Consider the following 9,206-nt stretch of genomic DNA (forward strand, 5'->3'; position numbering starts at 1 on the left):
GTCCACCTTCACAAGAACATCTTCCACTATTCCACTAGGCTTCCTTACAGACTTATCAGCAAGTTGAAGAGATGCCAACGTAGGCTTCAACTCGGTGATCCCAAGGAATTACAAACAGAAAGGGGCATCAAATTAACGCTAGCCCCAAGATCACATAATGCCCTGCCAATTTTGGTGTTGCTAATTTCAATTTGAATATTGAAGCTCCCTGGACCACTCAGCTTGGGTGGAAACTTCTTCTGTATTATGGCACTACACTTCTCAGTGAGTGTTACTGTTTTGGCACTTTTGCAGCTTATGCTTTATTGATAACAAGTCTTTCTTAAACTTGGCATAATTGGGCATGCAAGCCAGAGCTTCAGCAAAGGGAATGTTGACATGCAATTTCTTGAATATATCAAGAAATCTGTCATAATGTTGCTTCTGAGCATCCTTCTTGAATCTTTCAGGATAGGGTGCCATGGCCCTCGCATATTCGTGACTCAATTCATGCTTTTTCTTTTCCACTGGCTTCACCACTTCAACAGGTTTTTCAATTTCTTTTTCTTTTTCTGGCTCACCTGCAGTGTCTAACTTTTCTTTAACCTCAGGAGATGGAAGTATTTTTCCACTTCTAATTGTGATGGCCATACAATCTTCCCTCGGATTGGTGACTGTGTTACTAGGGAAGGTGCCTGGAGTTCTATCAGCAATTTGCTTAGCCAGTTGGCCAATTTGAGTCTCCAAATTTCTGATAGAAGCCTGTGTGTTCTTGGTATTGGCCTTTGTCTCTTCCATGAAGGCATTGGAGTGTTGAGCCATCTGTCCCACTAGATTCTCCAAATCAGAGGGTTCCTTAGCTGGAATTGGTGGAGGCTGCAAATAGTTGTTAGAACTATAATCAAGACCACCTCCTTGACCTCTCCTCTGAAAATTGCTATTTCCAGAAGGAAAATTCGGATTCCTCGGACTGTTTCGTGGCGGAGATCTTTGATCATACCATACCCCATTCACCTGCACTTGTTGAGGGGAGTCAGAAGATAATATAGATGAACAGTCATTGGATTCATGGTCACCCTTGCAGTACTCACAAACAACTGAAGCAACTTGGGCTTGGACACTAGAGAGTTGCATCTTGTCAAGCCTCGATGTTAGATTTGCCATTTGCTGTGATAACAATTTATTTTCAGCTAGCACTACATCATTATTGTCCAGGTGAAGAATACCTCTCTTAGGCTTAGATGACAACCCTTCATTTTCATTGGCAACCATTCTTTCAATCAATGCAAGAGTCTCATTTGCTCTCATCGATTTGATGCTACCACCTGCTGCACCATTCAGGACCATCTGGATTTTCGGTTTGCATCCGTTGAAGAAGATTCGGACTTGATCACCATTGGTCATGGGGTAATGAGGGCATCTCCTCATTAGATCTTTGAAGTGGTTCCAGGCTGCACACATAGTTTCACCCTCAGCTTGAGTGAAATTGGTGATATCATTCACCATTTGATTGTACCTCTCCATTGAGAAGAATTCAGCAAAGAACTTGTTTGATAAATTCTCCCATGAGGGAATACTTCTCGTAGGTTGCCTCTCCAACCAATTCAAAGTTTTTCCTTTAAGAGCAAAAGGGAACAGCCTTAACCGGATTGCATCATTGGACACTTGAGGATGCTTGGTCGAGTCACAGATCATCAGGAATCGGTTTACGAACCTATGAGGGTCTTCATCATCCTCTCCACCAAACTGAGCTCTCTCCACCAGTCGAATATTATCAGACTTGAGCTCCCAATTATTGTTGCCCACTTCAGGATGGACAATGCTCGTATTGGGTCTGTTCAATAATGGAGTCAGAATGGTATCCATGAGCGGATTGTCCTCTTCATTGTTCCCTGCCATGGTGTATTCTTCTTATGACAGAATATCTAACTCAATGAATACAAGGTTCTTCCGAGCAAATTTCCTGTTTTTCTTCTCTGTCTTTGTGATCTCCAAATCAAGTGGAAACTCGGGCTCTTTACCTCGCATACAACTTGGAAAAGAGATTAGTATCATTTGTTCAAATATCACAAAAAAAATCAAAAATAAAAATAAAAGAAAAATCCAATCTTAAAAATCAAAATTAATTGATATAAGAAACGCCAATCCCCGGCAACGGTGCCAAAAACTTGATGCTTCCCGGCAAGTATACCGATCGCACAAGTAATAAAGTGGTAAGTAAAGTATCGTCTCCACAGGGATTGTGATCGTATATCAAATAATAATTTTTTTCAAGAATGGATGAGTTCAAATGGTTTTGACTAATATTGTCGATTGGTTTGAAATTGAGAACTGAAATAAAGACTTATTTTTGTAATTTTTATATTGCGAAAAAGAACAATAAAATAAGAATTGATGTTTTGAAAATATGAGAAAAACATTGTAGCTAGAGCGCACTCACCTTATGATCCCCACTTCTTACTTTGGATTGATTTACAATATTCATTTATAAAATTACTCGGATAAATTATTATTTAAAATAATTAGTTAAATCTCAATCCCTTGGCAATTTAACCCTTTAATCTCAATTGGAATCCTAATCCCTTAGCAACCCCTCATGAAAATTAAGCGATGAACTCAATAATCTCAAATGGATTTCAGAAAAGCTGGAGGAGCCCATTGAGGAGGGAGATGGTTCCATAGCAGACCTTGCTCAGGCGGGCAAGAGGAAGAGAGCCAGACGTACAGCAGCCCAGACCGATGGGGCTTCTAGTTCAGCTGCTGCGGCATCAGTTGAGAGTCGACTGACTGCTCTAGAGACACAGGTCGGATTCATCCGGAGGAGGAACAAGCATGCGCACAGACAGCAGCTTGCTTACCATGCACGCATCCTGCAGCACCTCAGTATTTCTCATCCTGTTGACCTACCAGACTTCCAGCTAGAGCCATATGATGGATCTGAGGAGGAGGATACTTTTGATGCTGCACAGCGAGAGGCTAGCACAGGTCCGGCTACTGATGGCCAGGACGATGACAGCGAGGACACAATCATGCCAGCCATTGTGCGAGATGCAGAGGACGAGGAGATGGATGACTGATGACCTTGTCCATTTTATTGCTTTATTTTAGTTTTATTTTGCATGGATTATGATATTTTATGTTGTTTTGGTATGCAATAACCCTGTGTTTCAGATTGATATTTCAGCACTGTTGACCGATAGTTTTTATGATGCTGTTTCACGAGGAATCGACTAGTTTTTAAAACTATCCATGCGATTATTTATAGATTTAAATTGGTTGTTGAGGACAGCAACATTTAAATCTGAGAATGGAAACGCGCGTATGTCATCAGCTGGAATGCTTATTGACCGGAGGAACTCCATGATTTTACACAGAATAACCGGCTAGTACAGGGAACCATCTCAACTTTAAAATTTTTCTTTGCAATTTGAATTTTTTATTTTTTAGAGTTTTTAATTGAATAAAAACCCCAAGTCACTGTTTTTTTTTAGAAAATTCTGAAATTTTTTACGTTTTCTCAGTGTTTTAAATGATTCAGAGCATGATGATGACTTTAATTTTTTCATAATAAGCATCAATGTATGATTTTCATGATTTGTGAATACTTTCATTTAAGATAAGATTGTCAAGTTTTGGAATAGAGAAGTTACTGCGCATTCATAGCCGTGAGGTCTTGAGCCTGTACAGAAAATTTCCATTGAGTGTGCATTCCACTGTATGAAAGACTCTAGAACTTGCTTTGTTTCTTGCTTGAATTGGTATGTGATTTATTTCATAGTTATGATTGAGGCATGTTCTTCTTTAAACTAGATGGCCAAATAGCCAACCCTTGCTGATATTCCTTAGTTTAACCCCTTTGAGCCTAGGCCTGTTTATTCTTTGAAAACCTATGAAGATGACTAAGCCACTTTCCACATACTCCCCTCACCTTAATTGAGATTGAAAATTCAGATTAAATTGAGAAAAAGGTGCTAGTTGTTAATGATATAAATTGTGGAAGTACAGAGAAAAAGGCAAAAGCCAAGGAAGTAAGGTTGAGCAGAATGAAAAAGAAAGAAATAAGGAAAAAGAAAAATCCTCAGGAAGAAAAAGAAAGAAAGAAAAATTGTTTAGAGGAAGAGAACGACAAACAAGAGAAAGTTCAAAAGAAAAAGAAGACGAATGGGCCGAAAAGAAGAAAGAAGTGTTTACCAATGTAAACAAATGCATAAGTTCCTCTTCAAGAAATCTGAAGTTTAATCTTGCAGCCTATTCTCTAAATTTTCCTTCCCTTAGCCAGGCCAAGTTATAACCCAAGAAAGACCTCTTGATCTTTGAGATACGTCACAATACTTTGGAAAGTGAGAATATGAGCAAGCCTATGGTAGTGTTAATGCAGTGGAAAACGAGTGAAACACCAACCCTCCAGATGATTGAGCTAGAGTGAATTAAAATTCCTAGTGAGGGAATGTTTCAGTGAATTCTCTTATTCTTAATCTTAATAATCTTGTTGCAAAATTTTCTGATGAATTGTGAATATTATAATTGATGCAGCAATGTTTATAGTCTGAATGCTCTGTTTCAACAAAATTCTTCAAAATTCCATGCTTCTAAAAATTCCTACTTCTTATTCTTGTTGATTGCTGAGGACAGCAATATTCAAATCTGGGAATGTTTGATAAACCTTTGGTTTACCATGTTTTTAGGCTAAATCATATGAGAAATACTTCATAGATTGCATGGAATTCAAGGTTTAAAGGCATTTAAGTCATAAGATAGGAATTTGAGCTGACGTCTTGATAATATTTGCATTTTGAAGGAAAAACCACAAGAATTGGTGCTAAAAGTGCTAAAGAAATCATGACGGAGAAGTGAAGGATCAATATGGATCAAAGGAAGCTCAAATATTACAATTCAAGGTCCAGAATAGCACGCTCAAGGGCACACATGGACGCTCAAGCGCGTGAAAACAGTAAAAACAGACAAATTGGGCACATCAGGGCGCTCAAGAGCACAAAAGCATGCTCAAGCGCCCAAGATGACAAGATTTCAATTCGAAGAGCACGCTCAAGCGCCCAAATGGCCGCTTGAGCGCGCATGGGCAGCAACTCCAGAAAATTTCAGCAATTCAGAGCGCTCAAGCGCCCTATAGCGCGCTTGAGTGCCCAAACACGACCCAAAGTACACTGAAGATTTGATAGCAACAGATTCCATGAAGATTTAAAGAAGATTTGTTCATATAGGATATGGAACTAAAACGGAAACAAATCAAGATGATTCTTGAGAAGATTGAAGCAGGATACAACGAAGATTTAAAACTCTAATTCATCAACTAAATCTCCAAGATTTTACATGAAAAAGGAAACAAAGATGAAATCAAATACATATCTTGTATGTATTCATTGGAAGATTAGATGAAGAATACAACCCCAAAAAGCTATAAATAAGGAGCTTGGGGTCAAGACCAATACACCATTCACCAATTCATTCATCTCATTCATACTCCAAGGAGGAATCCTATTGTGGAGCGCTGGAACACTGAGGAACCAAGTCAACATCACACCAATGGAGGCTTGGGGTTCTCTTTTCTTTATTGTTATTTTTCTTTTCAGTATGCCAGAGTAGTTTTTTTATGTAGTTAAGGGTAGATGGAACCCAATTGAATCCTTACGTTTATGTATTAATTTGTCTCCGAATCCTGTTCTTTTTATAATTGAATAAATTATCTGTTTTTAATGCTTTCTATGAGTTTGTTCCTTATAGAATGATTTTGGGGAATTGTATGACAATAGGGATGTTGGTGCATGAACCTTGACTTGATAATTTATCATAATCCTTGTGTTCTAGGAATAGGAATAGGAATAGACATAAGGTAATTATGCAATCTTGTAATTCTTGATCTTAATGCATGTTTTCTTGGGGGAATAATCGGGGAACTAGAGTTCTTTCAAGATCACATAGATTTAGGGTAACAAGGAATTGAGCCCTAATTAACTGAGATAGAATTGATTGGAAATATATTAAGAAATGGATTCTTGGCTTTTTAATTCATAACATATTTAGGATATTGGGGGAAGTCGAAACCTTAACTATGCTTTTCTTTAAATCTTAATCAAACATCATCTCATTCATTCTTTTAATTCCAGAATTTCATACTTGCATTGTTTTTAAATTTAGGTTCTTTGAACCACAATTCTCTTCATCTAAATTCACTATTCTCTCAAACCCAACCTTTGATTGTCCAACTAAAACGCAATTAGTGAACTAGTGCTTGAAATTCTGATCCTCGTGGGAACAAACTCGTACTCAATACATTTTATTACTTTCATGATCGGTGCACTTGTCATGTCGCTATCAATTACGCCACTTTTGAGGCGTCCTAACCTCTTTGACATCATCTTTTAGAGTTTGAGGAAGCTCTTTCAATTCCACTTTTGAGGTACCATCTTCTTTGCAATCATCTGCTTTTTCAAGAACTTCAAACACTACATTCTTTTTTTCCTTAGCAGGAACAATCTTATGCGCCTCAAGTTCTTCATCAAGCTCTTGACTAGAAGATTTTTCTTCCTTCCCCACTTGCTCGAGTCTAAAACAATCGCCTTTGCCAGAAGATTATTTCATAGAGTCAAAGACATTGATGGTAATAGACTCATCATTCATCCTTAACTCTAGCTTCCCATTCTCAACGTCAATCATGGCACGAGATGTAGCTAAGAAAGGTCTACCCAGCAAAAGAGGCATCTCAACTCCCCATTCCATGTCCAGCACCACAAAATCAGCAGGGAAGATGAACTTGTCCACCTTCACAAGAACATCTTCTATTATTCCACTAGGCTTCCTTACAGACTTATCAGCAAGTTGAAGAGATGCCAAAGTAGGCTTCAACTCGATGATCCCCAACGAATTACAAACAGAAAGGGGCATCAAATTAATACTAGCCCCTAGATCACATAATGCCCTGCCAATTTTAGTGTTCCTAATTTCAATAGGAATATTGAAGCTCCCTGGATCATGACGTTTAGGAGGAAACTTCTTCATAATGATAGCGCTACACTCCTCAGTGAGTGTCATCGTTTTGCATTCCTGCAGCTTGTGTTTTCTTGACAACAGGTCCTTCATAAACTTGGCATAATTGGGCATATTAGCCAAGGCTTCAGCAAACGGAAGATTGATATGAAGCTTTTTGAATATATCAAGGAACCTGGCATATTGTTGCTTCTGGGCATCCTGCTTGAATCTGTCAGGATAAAGTGCCATGGCTCTTACATAACCAGGATTCAATTCAAATTTCTTTTTTCAGCAACAATCGGTTGCTCTTCTTTTTCACCTTTCTGCAGAGGCTTCACAACTTTAGCAAGTTTTTCAATTTCTTTTTCAGGTTTACCTGCAGTATCCAGTTTCTCTTCAATCTCAGGAGATGGCAGTACTTTACCACTTCTAATTGTGATGGCCATGCAATCTTCCTTTGGATTGGTGATTGTGTTACTAGGGAAAGTAACTGGAGTTCTATCAGCAATTTGCTTGGCCAGTTGGCCAATTTGATTCTCCAGATTTCTGATAGAAGCACTCATGTTTTTGGTATTAGCCCTATTCTCTTCCATAAAGGCCTTGGAGTGTTGAGCCATCTGTCCCACTAGCTTCTCCAAATCAGAGGGTTCCGTAGCTGGAATTGGTGGAGGCTGCAGATAATTGTTAGAACTATAATCAAGACCACCTCTTTGACCTCTCCTCTAAAAATTGCTATTTCCAGAAGGGAAATTCTGATTCCTCAGACTGTTTCGTGGCATAGATCTTTGATCATACCATACCCCATTCACCTGCACTTGTTGAGGTGAATCAGAAGGCATCAAAAGACATTCATTAGACTCATGATTGTCCTGGCAATATTCACACACAACAGCAGCAACTTTAGTCTGAACACCAGCAAGCTGCATTTTGTCAAGCCTTGAGGTCAAGTTTGCTATCTGCTGAGATAACAAATTATTTTCAGCCAGCACAGCATCATTGCCTTCCAGTTGAAGGATACCTCTCTTAGGCTTTGCTGACAGCCCTTGGTTTTCGTTGGCAGCCATCCTCTCAATCAGCTCAAGAGTTTTGTTTGCTCTCAGAGTTTTAATAGTGCCTCGTGCTGCACCATTCAACACCATCCGAACCTCAGGTTTGCAACCATTGAAGAAGATTCTAACCTGATTACCAGCAGTCAGGTTATACTGAGGACACCTTCTCATCAAATCCTTGAACCGGTTCCATGCTTCACATATTGATTCACCCTCAGATTGAGTGAAATTGGTGATATCATTCACCATCTGGTTGTACTTCTCCATCGAGAAGAACTGAGCAAAGAACTTCTGTGATAAATCATCCCAGGTTGGAATGCTTGCAGCAGGCTGTCGTTCCAACCAACTAAGAGCCTTTCCCTTAAGAGCGAAAGGGAACAGCCTCAATCGGATTGCATCGTTAGACACCTGGGGATGTTTGGTGGAGTCACAGATCATCAAGAATCTGTCAATAAACCTATGAGGATCTTCACTATTCTCTCCTCCAGGGATTGTGATCGTATATCAATTAATTGTTCCTTTCAAGAATGGAAGAGTTCAAATGGTTTTTGACAAATATTGTCAATTTGTGTAAAAGTGAGAACTAAAAATAAAGACTTGTTTTTGTAATTTTGTTTATAAGAAATAGAACAATAAACTGAGAATTGATTTTTGTAAATGTGAGAAGAGCATTGTAGCTAGAGCGCACTCACCTTATGATCCCCACTTCTTACTTTGGATTGATTTAAAAATACTTATTTATATAAATACTCAGATAATTATCTTCTAGAATTAATTAGTTAAATTCCAATCCTTTGGCAATTTAACCCTTTTAATCTCAATTGGAATCCTAATCCCTTAGTAACCCCTCATGAGAATTAAGCAATGAACACGATAATTCAAGCATCTGTAATTAAATATACATCTATTCCTAGCATGCATAATAATTCTTATCTTATCCCCTTTCAAGATGAAAACCCCAATATTCCTATCTAGGGTTCTAACCCTCAACCTATCCTCGACTATCAGATTGATCAATTCTAATAAAGAGAATATAAATACGCACAGGATAGAGATAAAGACAATTTATATAAACGATAAAAAATAAACCAATCTTTCGTAACAAGGGTTCACATAGGGTTTGTGACCCTAACTACAATAAAAAGTAAACTAGCCAAACATAATCATGGCTAAAAATCCAATATTCATAAA

The 9,206-nt window shown here is 38.4% G+C and overlaps 1 non-coding gene across 1 annotated transcript; it reads left to right on the forward strand.

Annotated features, from left to right (window-relative positions):
- The first annotated feature begins 8,160 nt into the window (after positions 1-8,160).
- On the forward strand, positions 8,161-8,266 carry LOC133316299 (small nucleolar RNA R71). Its single transcript, XR_009752182.1, has one exon. It is a non-coding gene; the product is annotated as a small nucleolar RNA R71 (small nucleolar RNA).
- Positions 8,267-9,206: the final 940 nt, after the last annotated feature.

The sequence above is a fragment of the Gastrolobium bilobum genome, unplaced genomic scaffold (assembly GCF_033153095.1).
Source record: "Gastrolobium bilobum isolate Gb01-03AN ecotype WA unplaced genomic scaffold, APGP_CSIRO_Gbil_v1 utg6012, whole genome shotgun sequence".
NCBI classification, from domain to species: domain Eukaryota; kingdom Viridiplantae; phylum Streptophyta; class Magnoliopsida; order Fabales; family Fabaceae; genus Gastrolobium; species Gastrolobium bilobum.